We start from the raw sequence: 14,076 nt of genomic DNA, 5'->3' as shown, positions 1-14,076 counted from the left end.
GATAAAAAGACCCTATCTGGGTTGCCCCACCTCTGTCACCACACAAGATTTAGCTGGGCACGTGGGTAAGTGGCAAAGCCACCCAGCACCGCTACCTACAGTTTACAGCTCGCTCTGTCTGCCAGCTGGGGATTTGGATTACCCAGCATGGATCTCTCATTCCCATCTGAGCTAGTCCTGGCACAGAGGCTGCCCTCACAGGGGTTGTGAGCCATAGGCTGGCCACCCCTGCAATAAATATTTGGCTCCAGCAACGTATGTACAAATTGCTTATTGCCAAGTTCGGCACCCCCAGCACTAAGGCAAAGTAGCCACTGCGTCCCCGCTGCTCACATCTTTGCAGAACCACCCTCCCTCGCCTCCGCTCCCAGCTCCACCCCCCTTTAACACATCCTATCTCACTCAGCTGTATTTTTAGAAGTTTGGCTGAAGGAGGTGGGAAGCCAGAAAGGATGGTGATATGGTACCCAGTTATCTCCTGGCATAAATATTTCTTTTTTAGCCATTGACTCAGAGCAGAGGCTTTTAGCTTTCAGAATCAATTGCATTTTCTAATCACACAATGGTTTTTGTTTTGCTCTCAGAACAACCAGCATAGCTTGTTTCTGTTTGCCTCATTGTCTACAAAAAAGCACCTTTTCAGATTTTGGTGAAAGGGTTAAAATATAAATATACAACAAAAAGATGAGATTAAGACAAGCAGAGAAGGAGGCTCCATGAAGAGTGATCGAGGGTAGGAAAACTCTTTTTATTTAGGTTGGGAACAGAGTTAGGAGAGCAGGACCACCACATCACACAGCCCAGAGGAGCCAAGGGTTTGGTTAATCATCGCCCTTCAGGAAGGGGGTACCACATTCAAGATACTTCTTAATAAACCCGTTTTCTTCCCTGACTATAGCAAACCATCTTCTGTTTGCTTTTTTCCAAGAAAAATCCTGGGCTTGATGGCCTTTTGGCTGGGGTGGATAAGCCAATTTACGTGCACATGTGTGGATAAAGCGTGAGGATACTGGATTTCCTTTGCCTTGACTGCATGGTGAGCCACATCCATAGAGCTGTTTGCAGAAAAAGCAAGGGAGAAATGTTTATAAACATGTGTTTAAATACAGGACCGGTTGAAAGGGCTTTGTGGGAAGGGAGAAAGCATAAAGAAAAACAAAAGAGAAGTTGTCAGACTAAAGGTTTTACAGAGATATTTCTACCATTTGTATCTGGATTTATTGGTTTGCTCTACATACATGCTAGGAGTTAAACATCAACAAAGTGATTCTGTTAAGACAGACTGTCAGCCATGTGTTGCATGGTCTGAAACACAAACTTTCAGCTAGAATAACTTTAAAATTCACCTCGTTAAACCAAACCCAAACTTACTAATGAGCACAGCAGCAGAGCACCAGCTGGCTGGAGAACGGAGTGGTGTAACACACAGGCATCTCTATCAGTAGGGTTTCATCTCAGCATTCAGCCTGATTTGTAACAGACACGTACATCTGCACCAGACCATCACAACATAGCTGACTCAGGCTGACAGTTTTTTTACACAGGACTTCTACAGCAATGCCAAGTTCAGCAACACCCGGGGAAGCTATAGATGCCTCTGTCACGCAGTTATACTCTGAATACCAAAAATCACATAAATTGTAGATGAAAAACCATCAGGTGCAAGAGCAAGATCAGACTGGGAAACACAGAAATTCTAGTAAGGCCTCACACTGTGCTATAATGGGGGTGGGCAAAGAGGCAAATGGGCTTCTTTCCCACCCTCCAAAATCCACAATGAAGTATCTAAGGTTTGGTTAGGACAGTGAAGCACTATCTTCCAAATCAACAGGGTCCTTATGCCAGTCCTTCACAGTATTTCATGAGGACAACTCTCTTTCAACCTATTAGCATCAGCTGAGATTCAGTTTTCAGCAACCAGCCCCCCACTATCAGGTGTGCACCTTGAGATCCATTATGAGGAGTAAAAATAGGATTCTGCCTTCTATTTTGGTAGTCTCACTGTGCTTAGCTGTTAATTAAATCAGGGAGCATGTAGGGATAAAGACAAGTGCACACAGACTAATTTAGGCGGTTAACACAGCAATCAGAAGCTACAGGCTGCCTATGGAAGACACACAACAGGGATATAATATCCCAAACACTGACATAACTGAAGGGGAATGGGTAACAACCTTTTACTGTCTCGTCACAGCTCAAGTTTCACTTATATAAGTTATTCAGCCTTATTCAGCCTTCCTTACAGAAGGAAAGGAAGCCATCCAGAGGGATCTTGACAGGCTGGAAAGGTGGGCCTGGGTGAACCTAATGAGGTTCAACACTGACAAGTGTCAGGTCTTGCACTTGGGCTCGAAGAATCCCAGACATAGATGCAGACTGGGAAAAGAGCCCCTGGAGCACAGCCCTGCTGAGAAGGGCCTGGGCGTTCTGGGGCATGAGAAACTTAACATGAGCCAGCAGTGTGCTCTTGCAGCTCAGAAGGCCAATGGGATCCTGGGCTCCATCAGAAGAGGGGTGGCCAGCAGGGACAGGATTGTCCCTCTCTACTCTGCCCTCGTGAGGCCCCAGCTGATGTCCTGTGTCCAGAGCTGGGGCCTCAATAAAAGAAAGATGTGGGACTGTTGGAGAGGGTTCAGAGGAGGCCACGAAGATGATCAGAGGGCTGGAGCACCTCCCCTCCGAAGAGAGGCTGGGGGAGCTGGGCTTGTTCAGCCTGGAGAAGAGAAGGCTGTGGGGGGACCTCACTGCAGCCTTCCAGTCCCTGAAGGGAGCAGAGAAACAGGAGGGGAATCAGCTTTTTGAAAGGGCAGACAATGGCAGGACAAGGGGGATGGATTGAAGCTGAAGGAGGGAAGGTTTAAATTAGATATTAAGGGGAAGTTTTTTACAGAGAGAGTGGTGAGGTGCTGGAAGGGGCTGCCCAGAGAGGTAGTGGATGCCCCGTCCCTGGAGGTGTTCAAGGCCAGGTTGGATGGGGCCCCGGGCAACCTTGTGTAGATGCAGGCCTGGAGGTTGGTGTCCCTGCCTGTGGCAGAGGAGTTGGAACTGTATGATCCTTGGGGTCCCCTCCAGGCCAGACCATTCTGTGATCTAAAATACCACCCGACACTGAGCACCGCTGTTGTTTACAAACATGTTAGCCCGCTGAGACTAATCCCTTCCAATTCAAATTTTGGAGAATCCTTTAGGAAAATAAAGGATTTCAATGCTGAAATATTACTTTAAATTTTATTTAACTTCATTCCATCCTAAATATGGCAATCTTCTGTGAGGTGCAAGGAGTTAAGATACAATTTTTAAACGAAAGTTATCTCAAAAGGAAGCTTTAAAACAATACAAATTGGTTTCTGACTCTTTTTGCAAGATCTACGGCTCTGTCTGCTGAGAGGATATTAGCACTGCCTTCAATGGTATATTTGTAGTGTCTATAGGGAATGCCTGTGTTACCTTTAGCTAAGTTTGCTTGGGGAATAACACCACAGATAGTAAAACATGAGAGTATTTACCCTGAACCTCATGTGGGGTTTGATCATTGCTGGCTTTACATGTTTCTGGAACCTATGGTACCATTTTTTTTTTTAAGCTAACTCAGTTTTAACTCTCTCTATACATGAATGGATCTGTAGACATGCCAGGCATGCCAAACTTGTATGGGTACATCTTTTCCCTAAGGAATCACCCTCACTGACTGTGACGCAGACATACCTTCAGTGGTACGGGGCAGGAATTCCCCCAGAGAAGCCAGTGGGCTTGCTTACATTACTCTGTAAGGGAAAGGGGTATAACATGAGGGCAACTAAAAGAAATTAAGAGAGCGGACACAACATGGACACACCCCAAAAATCCCACAAACAAATCCCCCCCCAACTTTTGGTTAATAAACTTAGGAGGCAGAATGCGTACTAGTGGAATTTGGGCTGCGGGCGCTAAGGAGACAGGGCCTAGCATCTTTCATCTAAAAATAAAACTTATTAAAAAAAAAAATTATCTGAGGAGGGTGCGATCACACTGCAGTGCCTGGAGAGATCTCAAAGGAAGCACATGCTCGACTGTGTGATCACAGCAAAATGACAACAGTGTGATCTAAAAATAAATTGGTTCTTCACTCTGAAGCTGGTTTCTCCCACAGACGCCCAAGCCAGAGCCTCCAATTACTGCTTTAAGGGCTAGGCAGGGAAATAAACAATCTGTGGATGGTGCTTGCTTTCTATACATCATGACTGCATGTCAGGAAGTAAAGCTTGTCACTGTGCAAGAAAGCATAAACAAGCTGTTTGTACACAGAGGATACATATGCGAGTAGGGACCCACTCGAATCCTTTTATAGTAAAGTCCCTTCTCAAACAGCTAGTAATCTGTGTTATTTATCATGCACGAGAAGACCAGACCACTACAAATCACTTTTGAGATCCAAGAGAGTTAAAGAAAAAATGACACAGTGAAACTATCCAGCAGAGCATTGTTTCCAGTGAAATAAGTTCTTCTGACAAGTCCATCATACCACAGAGATAACTGCAAATGAGTGTGCTGGATCAGAACAGCCATCCATCATCATCTAGGCTCAGGTGCTCTGAGAGGTGTTTCATCAGTTTTGTGTAATCCTTCCCACCGACCTAAGAGCAAAGCAACTTACAGTCTCTGTAGTTCACTGAGGGTCAATATGCCACAGGAGAACATTCCTTCCCCCCCCAAGCTAACAGTAAGCCTGTAACATGAATTGTGAGGACTACTGTAACTGCGTCCTATGTATTCTAGGTGCTGTTCTTACACAAACCATCAGCTCTCACCTTCTTTTAAAAAAAAGCTGTTTGTTTGCTGTGTATTGATGAGTCATAGGGTACATACATGAACTAATAAAGAAGTTAGCATTTTATTAGCATTTAAAGCCCCCCTCTGAACAAAGGGTAAGCCTTTTGGCAGCCTAAGCCCTACCTACTGGCACACACTGGTGTTTTGCCTTATTTACATCAAATTCAGAGGAAAGGGCCATCAATCAAGACTGGAGAGGTGTCCCCCCCCCCCCAAGGTTCCATATTTTAACAGAACTTTAGAATAAAATTTGCTCTTTTAGCTTGAACACTACCAAGAAAACCAGTTGCAACAACAGCACTCCTTTCCCATTTCCTAGACCCCATCAACAAGTCAGGGCACAGCCATTCACACAGACTCCAGCTGAATCTCGGTGCTTCATTTGCAAGGCGAGTAATCCCTGAAGCAATGGGACCTTGATGAGCTCTATCGGCATCCTCTTTCACCAAACTGGTAATCTGCTGGATCTGTGAGAGCGCCCATCCCAAAAAACAGAGACACACTCTGCATCAGGAGTTACTACACTTACTGTACAGTAACATTTGAGATCATCCATTCTCTAACTTAATTCTCTAGCTTATTAATTAAAATTATTATTAAGTATAAAGCTAAACAAAAATCTACATCCCTTCTTGAAAATTACTTCAAATAATTCATCACACACCTTTTCTCAAATGCTACATGCACTGTTTACTAGCACACAAACTTGGAATATGCATATGCTACAAAGAAACTACCCGAGCATTGCATTGCTGGGAAGCCATCGAGCATTTACATTCAGGAAGCAAAACACTTCAAACCCAAACATCTCTGAGGTGTCAGGGTGCTCCTCAGCGTGTGAGAGCCTGACAACATGCTTGTCTGTGAACTTCAGAATGAGGTTGCCCAACATACCCAGGGCTGCATAGCACATGCGCTCTTCAACACCCTGTACCTCAGAAACAATGGTTTGTCACAGCCATTTTACCTACAGAGACTGGGAGGCACACTGGCACATCTCTAAGAAGTCAGGAGAAAAACATGTACACTGCAAGTCAGCTTACAGAGATGCCCTTAAAGGGCCCTCACAAGCCCAACACAGCAAGGGTAAAACTAACTCCAAGTGTTGTAAAGACACTCTCAAAGGTAACAAGCAAAGGTGTTTACATGCCTGCCTTAGGGTCTCTACAGACAGATCTAAAAACCACACTGCCTCCCTAAGCTCCTATTATTCTTAGCACAAGGACGCCCATTCCAAACTACCATAATCTTTGCCAAAGCATTGAGGCTCATTTTTTAAGTCAACTGCTCTCTACCTCCACCTAACCACTCACAAGGAGCACCAGGCAAATCTACCACCCTCCCACACTGCCACTGACTCCTTACCATCTCCATGCCAGCACAGGCCCCTGAAGCCACCTTCCCGGCCTGCCTCACACACCAGGCTTCATCAGGGACGAGCCCCAGGCCCACCAAACTCCCCAGGCCTGCAGAGCTCACCAGGCCCAACCTGCTCTGACAGTGGCATAGCCAGGGAGAACTGCCCCAAGGGCCCTTGTCTGGCCCAGCTGAAAGCAATGCAGGCTGGACTGGGAGACACTCCCTCCCCTCAGTACCTGCTAGCACAGCAGAAGGGTGATATTGAGGGGGTACAAGGGTCTCAGCTCCCAGGCAGGCTTTTACTCCTCCCAGCAAAAATTATGTTTCTTCAGTCAATATCCCTGCTACTTTGCCTTGCTTTTTGTGTTCTTTCTGGCAGAGCACAGATGTCTGGCCCCAGCAGGCTCGTCCAGTGCCTTCCGCTTCCCTGCTCCCCCAGCCACAGCATCAAGAGCAGAAATGTTGATTACGTTAGGTGCCAATGTAATTAACTTCGAGTGAAAGGGATTAATGCTCACCAAATGCATAGAGCGTCTTTATCCCTCTCTTCTAGAAAGTAGGACTCGTGTCTCTCCCCGTACTCTTTTTAAGTGAACAGAAAAAATGACAGGAAATAAAAAATAAAAAGCAAAAATGACGCTGAAAAGAGTAATGGGAAATAGATATTCAGGTAGAGTGATCAGGAGATAGCCAAGAACACAAAGCCAACTCTTACCTTCTGCATGTACCTGTGAAAGGTGATTACAAAAAGTTGGAGACGCTTACATCCCTCTGCAGCCAAGCTCCAAAAACCACTTTACTATCCTCTGGTTCAAACAGTGGCTCTTAAGTGCTCCTCTCTCCAGCTTCTGTTTGGTTCCTAATCCTTACTGCACAGGAAAAGGAGAGTTGTGTTTCATTTAACCCCTTCCTCCTCTAAGTTCCTTCACAAAAGTTTTTGCTTTTCCTCGGGAAAGCTGGAGTCGCTCACATACACACATGCTGTGGAATTGTTTCCAGCTCCTGTAGTCTGCGTGTGAGCACTGTGCCTTAAGTTGCTGCAGGGGTGGGGCCCTTTGTGACTTGTTTTATTTTAGCTGTAGGCAGCATATCAAAAGAGAGGCAGTTATCCACAGATCCCCGTGGTGTTCGCTTTCAGTAAGTTCCTAACTCTAAAAGGAAAAAAACAAACAAAAAAAACCCCAATACAAGACTTCACATTTACTTTAAAACTAAAGCCTGAATCACAGTTCGCAGATACGCTTTTGACCAAAGAAAGTTTGAACTTAAATACAATCCATAACTAGATCTGTCTCTAGGCAGAGTTAAGCAGATCCCTGAGGTCTGAAAATACTTTGCATATACAGATCTGATAACAAAGACAAGTGTCGCTCAGGTTTCTCTATTTCTTCCTCTGACAAATGCCAGGCAATTCAGAAACCCTCTGAAAAATGCCATGAAGGGACAATTTAACAACAGCGTAACTGTTAAGAGGAAAGGAATCTAGTTGGACGCATTACAAGGAAAACTTGTGCTGTTAATCATGTGGATACTACAGAAACCATTACATAATGACTTACGTCTTGCTGTCGTTGTTTTAATCTGAAAACAGATAACACTTCCCCCCACCCCCACTGATTTTGTCCTCAACATAAAACAAACAATAGTGAAATACTGAGACCACTGATCTACAACAATACATGCCAGCAGTTAAACAGATACCAGCATTTCAATCCCACTTAATATTATGGCGGAGGTCTCCAAGATTAGGCGAATACCTTTAAAGTCTCACACTTGGGTAGGTCTTTTTGTTTGCCTTCCAGCTTGAGAGTCCTTATTCATCATTTTTGAAACCATGAGAAACAGAAACTTGCTTTCAAACGGGAGGATGAAGCTTCTACCTTTAGGTAACTCCACATGCTGGATCTTCCAAGGAAGACATCAGGATGTGCAATGAAATCTCAAGAACTTGTATCACTACTCTCTTCCTGGCCACACTACTGCTTTATATGATAAAGGAGACAGTTTCTTGGCAACTGTTGACAAGCCTAAACACATGGAGCTCCAAACAGAAAAGAAAGTTTCTAGCAGCCTCATAAACGCACCAGAAGCAATTTTACTTGAGGGCTAAAGCTTTTTCTAAGCCTGCCTGTCCATCCCTGTCTGGCAACTAGCCACAAAAGGTGCACAGTACTCAAATCCTACCATTACACATCCCACAGGGGACAGAGTTCAGATAAAAGTCACCTCTTTTCCACATGCCAAAGCAATCCTGCACTTTCCTGTCCAAGCCACGCTCTGCCACAATGAACAAGGAAAAAACCCCAACAGAAAAACCAACACAAAATGCCAACAACTACGCCAAGAAGCAGGGGAACTACAACAGGTTGAAAGATACAACACAGCGCACCCCAGAAAGATGTCTAATGGTGATGCTGACACATGGCTACCTATGGTCCCTTTGTCAGCATACCCAAAAATTGGACAAGAGCGTAGAATTCTCCATTGGAGAGAAGCACCATCAGCACCTGCTGTTCCTCTATCCACCGGTACTCTCAGTTGGCCATTGAGTACTGCCATCCTGCCCGCTGTCACAATATATCCTAAGCTTTATTATCAAACCAGAACCTGAACCTTGTGTGAATAAAGCACAATTTCAGATCATATTAAAGCTTTCAGCCTGTATCATTGGCAAGAAAAGGCTCGAAATCCAGTGCCAAAAGTCCAAAAGCTGTAGGTGAAAACCCCACAACTCCAGATGAATTTATAAATACTGATTCTTCTCATGGCAGAAGGATGCTCAGGGTGTGTTTTCTGGAAATACTAAGGTTAGTAATGTTCTTGTGGTTCTTTTGTTCTTGTTGATAGTTAGAACTACAAGGGAGGTGGGGAAAATGTGACTGCTCAGGTTGGAATCTAGCCAGCATACATCCAAAAAACAGCTGTGCCTACTGCATTAAAGTGAATACTGCATAAACACATCTGGATCCATTTTTAACCGCATGAAGACTTAATAGATAACCTCTTGGGATGCTGAAACAGAACAGGAATTGACCAGACTTTCACCACAACTGAGCACCATGAAGCACTGGTGAAACTCCTTTTATTAACAAAAGGAAAGACAAATTTGCTCATACTTCCTGGTTCCAGTAGAGACATGACAAAAATCAGAAAGGTGGCATTTGAACTCCTGGCCAGGCCTTATCAGGAAAAAGACAGTGCAAATACAGGGGAAACCTTTGTCCTGCAGTTCCACAGGAAGTTTTGTGTGTGTATCTTTACTCCGGGAGAAGGGCCATGATCCCTGTGTTAAAATTGTTTTCAACACCTACCATTCAGTGAAAGTAAGATAATCCACTAAACCCAAACCATTCTCATCTCTTGATAGGCCACTCACAGTTCCCTTCGGACCACAGGCATTTTCCTGTAGCAGTTAGCTCTATCCAGTCGGAGCCTGGAGGCAACGGCATCAAGAAAAAACAGTTGAGGTGAATGCACAGTAAATGGATACTCCTGAACAAGATATCCCATTTAATCTCACCAGTGAAGTGGTTTTTGGCAAGAAGAAACCTCTACAGGAGCTGCAATACTGGGATTTCAACAGTTCCATGGCCAGAGGTCAGTAGTAAAGACTTCTGCTTTCTCTTTTGTTACACACCAGAAGTATCTTCCATGGAAACTTCCTGGAAATCTTCTAGGATTCCTTACTGCCAGAGACTGTTTTCAAAGTAGATATAAAGATCTGCATGCTTTACTGGACACAGCTCCAGTCTAACTAGCTATAAATAGAGTCTAACACAGCACCATGGTGGGTTGGCCTTGGCTGCTCACCAGATGCCCACCAAGCTACTCAATCACTCCTCATCCTCAACAGGGTAGGGAAAGAAAATATGATGGGAAAGATCATCAATTGCAATAAAGATAGAACGTTGTGGGCAAAACAGACTTGACTTCAGGGAAAATAATTAGTGAGAAGTAAGAACAAAACTAAAACCACCTACACACCACACCCCTCCTTCTTCCCAGGGGGTAACTCCACTCCTAAGTTTTCTATCTCCTCTCCTCTCATCCTGAGCGGCATCCAAGAAGTTCAGACAGGATTTACAGAGCCTCCAGAACAGAAGCTGGTCTCAGTGGTGGTTGAGCATTCCCCCGAGGAAGTGAAGGATCCATATTCAATTGTTTAGATCTGAAGCTCCCAGGAGAATACTGTGATCAGGAAACCATGATATATAGAGACACATTTCAAACTGGTTCCCTTGATCACTCCCTTAGTCATTTAGCCAAAGAGCAAGGATCTGTGATGGTATGGCTGGGTCACATGCTTAAAAACAGGATGTTTACCTTGCTCTGCTTTCAGATTAATGTCCAGTTTCTTACACAGGAGCAGTAGCCTAACCAAGGGAAAGGGACAACCATTCATACACTGTAGCACATGTTTTATTCAGGGGATATACCCAAATTCTTCTGAGCACCGGGTAACACTGAACAGCACTCTGACATCCCAGGTAAGTGTACCAGGTGCTGAATGACAAAGTGAAGAAATAATGGTCTATGGGATGTCAAACCAAGTCCACTGCTACTGAGGACACTACAGCATATCACTCCTTCCCTCGGCTGCACAAGGGTCTGAAAACACCCTGAAAAGAACACATCTTTTTATATGCTGATTTTTTTATTATTATTATTTTTTAAAGAAAAGGCTGAAAAGTAAAATTTGATTCATCCTGAACTGAGTTTCTTCTGAACTTGAATAGCTCACCAATAACTTCCCCGATTCTCACTATCGCAGGACAGATGTGTTGTTTAGACCTCTAAATCATAACCTCTTAGTACATGGAAAGAACCCTTGCCAGCCCTTGAGGAAAAGCAGGATTTCACGTCCAGGAGACACTGCAGAGTCCTTAGAGGAAAGGTGGAAAGCACATTATACACTGAGGGGGCTCTGCTGTACAGCTTAACTATATCAAAGCCTGTTACCCTTTTGCAGTGACTCTTGCACTGGTCTGTGCCTGCTCCAGAGACCCAGCCACCTGTGAGCTCTTCCAAGGGCTGAGGACTGTTGCAATGGAGTTGACCCTGTACAACTTTTGTACATGCCCTGCCACTAGCAGAGACAACTTGATTGTGGTTTGCCATCGAGCAGGTACTGCAGTCAGCAATGCAACAGAGCAAACTGGAGTAAGAATCATGGAGAACAGGCTCCAGTACTGAAGGAGCTGTTGGGACATAACTCAAGATGCCCTAAGCCAGGGCTTTGAGGATTGCAGAACTATCACTACTGAACTTTAAGGACTGCAGAACTAGACACACAGAGACATAGCCCAAACAGACTTCTGAAACAATCACCTTCTACACTGTATCCACATTTCCAAGTGACTCAGTCTAGAGGATCAAACTCCATCTGCTGACCATTACAAGTTCTCCTGCAGATGCTGTATCTCTAAAATCTGGAGGTCTTCCCAAAGTCAGGTTTTCACGAGCAATGACAGGCAATGAATCAAGTATCATATAAGGCTCTTTCACCACTTTCACAAAAGGGCCTTACAGCCATGTTTTTCATGAAGTTTTAAAGACTTTAAGTCCACTTTTGGGAGACTTCCCCATCGTTTTCCGGGCTGCACAGAAGCAGCCCACTTTAGTTCGTTCAATAAGCGAGTACAAATTTGTGCTTCTCTTCCATATACTCCTTACAAATCCCAAGACACCTGTAGCTTCACCAGCACGATTTCCCATCCATTGTGAGCTACTAAGCCCAGGATTCCCATCCATCAGCTCACACGTGCATCATCAAACTCACTTCCCCGCAACCAAGCATTCATGCTGAATGTCCAAGAGAGGCAGCAGCTTCTTTCCTATCCAGTCTCCCTCCTTGCAGGCTCCCGTAAAATGCAGCCCAGAACAGTGAAAAACAATGCAATTGCAATTTTATTATCATCTGCTACAGGAACGGACCAACTCTGTTGGTCTTCTTCGCACAGGTCTGTTTTTGACAGCTGAGCCAACTGCTGTGCTGTGCTCTCCAAGAGCCCTGTTGTATTTGAAGAATTAGATACCTCTCTTCACCCCTTTCCAAGATGAGGGAAACAGTAAGCCTGTCACTTCAGATTTGTTTTAATTCTCACCCAAATCAGGTGAGACTTTTATTCAGGCCAATTTTCTGAACAAGCTGCTGCTGCTGCACACAAGCCTCAGCTCTTCAACCTAGGCTGTTTAAAGAAGAAAAGCAGCAAACACTGATAATGTCGGGGTTCGAAAAGCAAAACCAAATGCAAAGTCCTGTGACTAATGCCAGGAGAACTTTTTGCTGTGAAACGTGCTCCAATGACGCACACCTCAGGGTACAAGCAAAGGCTCTAATCCACTGCTAAAACTACACTTGGATGCACAAAGGTTTGCAGAGAAAAAACAGAGGACCTACATGTAATGGAGCATACATCGATTTTTAACTAGTGTAACTATTCCCAAGTTTAACCCATGTAAGCAAAACCAGGACACAGCTGAGTCTGTTAGAAGGGAAGAGATGTTATATTTAATAACACATCCAGGTTTTTGAATGTCCCACCCCAAATCTTTGGATATTCCCAAAAAATCATTCTCAGTTTGCCTTAAAATTAAACACTTTGGATCCTGCTACTTATTAAGAAACCAATGGCAAGGACACTGCAATCCCATTTTCTTTTTCCATATCCATGGATTTAAATACTGCATAGGGTGAACTTGGCAGCCACACAGAAAATCTCATTTAGAGAGATTAACCTGAGAACCCAGAGAGATCTGGAGGGTCTCCATTAGTCCATTCCTTGCAGCACAGGATTTAAGCAGGGATAATTATAGCAAGCATACATACACACACACACACACATTCAAAAACTAATATATACATACATTAAATGAGGCAATGCCTTATCTAGAACAGACGCTCCCTCAGCTGTTTGTTTGCCTTTTATTGTTGGGTTTACATGTTAATGATATATAAAAAGTAGATAAAATCATGGGTGGTAAGCAGATTCAAGCTAGAGAATTAATTTCAAAAGAAAATATTTTCAGTTCTCATACAAACAAATACAGTGATTAACGTTGATACCTCGTGCTCCCCAAGCTGTCACTGGTGAGCCAGGAGCAATGGGTCAAGGCCAACCATTTGTATTCAGGTTTCATTTGAAAACATAAAGCACAGTCCCCCATCTTCCAAATGTTTTCCAGATAGTCCAATCTGCTCCACCCAAAATAGGAAAAAATAAAAGTCTAGCTCATGCAAATTTCACAAAACGTGCTGTCAGAGCTCCCACCTACAGTGATTCACTGAAAAAGCTGTTCCCCCTGGATGTCCCAGGTGTGCCACACCAACAGCCCAGAAGGTCAAGCCCAGAAGGTCAAGCCCAGAGCTCAGTCAAATTGATGGGAAGATTTTAATCACAGGATCACAGAATCGTAGGGGTTTGAAGGGTCCTCCAGAGATCATTGAGTCCAACCCCCCTACCAAAGCAGGGTCCCTAGGACAGGTCGCACAGGGAGGCATCCAGATGGGTCTTGAATCTCTCCAGAGAAGGAGACTCCACACCCCCCTGGGCAGCCTGTCCCAGGGCTCTGTCACCCTCACCGTGACAAAGTTCCCCCACCTATTGGCACGGAACTTCCTGTGCTCCAATTTCTGAAGTGTTTGGATCAGGCCTAGACTGATGTGGCAGAGAGGGGCGTGGAGGAGGAACAATGCCTAGCTCATTCTAGGCCCCACCTCAGTACTTTCATAATCAGTGACAAAAATACCTCACCAGTGCTGGACTGCGTCTCGCCGCACTGTTCTGGTCCTGTCTGAATCCCCGTGGGGAAACCAAAGCAGGCGAGATTCCCTTTCCCACTGGGCTGACGCTCTGCTCTCCATCAGGTTAGTCCCCTCTGCCCCCCAGGTGTTGCCTGGGCTCCCAA

The sequence above is a fragment of the Gallinula chloropus genome (genome assembly GCF_964237585.1).
Source record: "Gallinula chloropus genome assembly, chromosome: 4".
NCBI lineage: Eukaryota > Metazoa > Chordata > Aves > Gruiformes > Rallidae > Gallinula > Gallinula chloropus.
This window is presented reverse-complemented; position numbering follows the sequence as displayed.